Consider the following 2183-nt stretch of genomic DNA (forward strand, 5'->3'; position numbering starts at 1 on the left):
TGCTCCACAAGTTCCACCTCCTGCCCCATAAGTTCCACCTTACGCCCCACAAGTGCCATCTCCTGCCCCAAAAGCTCAATTTCCTGCCACATCAGTGCCACCTCCTGCCCCATAAGTGCCAATTTCTGCCCCACAAGTGCCACTTCCCGCCTTACAAATGCCACCTCCTGCCCCACAACTTTCACCTCCTGCCCCACAAGTGCAACCTCCCTGCCCACGAGTGACACAATCTGCCCATGTGCCACCTCCTGCCTCACAACTTCCACCTCCCGCTTCACAAGTACCACCTCCTGTCTCACAAGTGCAACCTCCCGCCCCACAACTTCCACAACCTGCCCCACAAGTGCCACCTCCCGTCACTCAACTTCCAACTCCCGCCCCACAAGTGCCACCTCCCGCCCTACAACTTCCACCTCCCGCACCACAACTTCCACCTCCTGCCTCACAAGTTCCACATCCCGTCACTCAACTTCCAACTCCTGGCCCACAAGTGCGACCTCCTGCCCCACCATTACCACCTCCTGCCCCACAATTTCCACCTCCTGCCCCACAAGTGCCACAACCTGCTCCACAATTTCAACGTCCTGCCTTACAAGTGCCACATTCTGCCCCACAAGTGTAGGCTCCTGCTCCACAAGTGCCACCTCCCGAACCACAACCTCAACCTCTGGCCCCACAAGTCCCACCTCCCGCCCCACAAGTGCCACATCCCGCCCCACAAGTGCCACCACCCGCCCCACAAGTGCCACCTTCTGTTCCACAACTTCCACCTCCTGCCCACAAGTGTTGCATTTTGCCCCACAACTTCCACCTCCCGACCCACAAGTGCCAACTCCTGCCCCGCAACTTCCATCTCCTGCTCCACAAGTGCCACCTCGAACCGCACAATTGCCACCTCCTTCCCCATATCAACCACCTCCCATCCAACAAGTGCCACCTCCTGCCCCACAAGTGCCAATTCCTGCCCCACAAGTGCCAATTCCGGCCCCCCAAGTGCCAGTTCATGCTTCACAAGTGCCAGCTCCTTCCCCACATCATCCACCTCCTGCCCCACAAGTGCCACCTCCCGCCCAACAACTTCAACATCCCACCACACAAGTGCCAACTCCTGCCCGTGTGCCACATCCTGCCCCACAAGTGCCAACTCCTGCCGCACAACTGACAATTCCTGCCCCAAAACTGACAGCTCCTGCTTCACAACTGCCAATTCCTGCCCCACATGTGCCAGCTCATGCTTCACAAGTGCCAGCTCCTGCACCACATCACCCACTTCCTGCCCACAAGTGCCAATTCCTGCCCCACAAGTGCCAGTTCATGCCCCACAAGTGCCACATCCTGCCCCACAAGTGACACCTCCTGCCCCACAAGTGCCACCTCCTGACCCACAACATCAATCTCCAGCCCCACAAGAGCCGCCTCCTGCCCGACAAGTTACACCTGCTACAAGTTCCACAAGTGCCACCTCCCTGCTCACGAGTGCCACATCCCGCCCCACATGTACCACCTCCTGCATCACAACTTCCACCTCCCGCCCCACATGTACCACCTCCTGCATCACAACTTCCACCTCCCGCCCCACATGTACCACCTCCTGCATCACAACTTCCACCTCCTGCCCCACATGTACCACCTCCTGCATCACAACTTCCACATCCCGCCCCACATGTACCACCTCCTGCATCACAACTTCCACCTCCCGCCCCACATGTACCACCTCCTGCATCACAACTTCCACCTCCCGCCCCACATGTACCACCTCCTGCATCACAACTTCCACCACCTGACCCACATCTACCACCTCCTGCATCACAACTTCCACCTCCCGCCCCACATGTACCACCTCCTGCATCACAACTTCCACCTCCCGCCCAAAAAGATCCACCTCCTCCCCACAAGTGCCACCTCCCGCCCCAGAAGCGCCACCTCCCTCTCCACAAACTCCACCTCCCACGCACAAGTGCCACATCCTGCCCCACAAGTGCCACCTCATGCCTCACAAGTGCCACCCCCCCACACAAGTGCCACCTCCCGCCCCACAAGTGCCACCTCATGCCCCACAAGTGCCACCTCCTCCCCACAAGCGCCACCTCCCTCTCCACAAACTCCACCTCCCACGCACAAGTGCCACCTCCTGCCTCACAACTTACACCTCCCGCCCCACAAATGCCACCTCCCGCCCAACA

Source organism: Coturnix japonica, chromosome 27 (genome assembly GCF_054131305.1).
Source record: "Coturnix japonica strain WE chromosome 27, WE-NBRP24, whole genome shotgun sequence".
In the NCBI taxonomy this organism is placed as follows: Eukaryota; Metazoa; Chordata; class Aves; order Galliformes; family Phasianidae; genus Coturnix; species Coturnix japonica.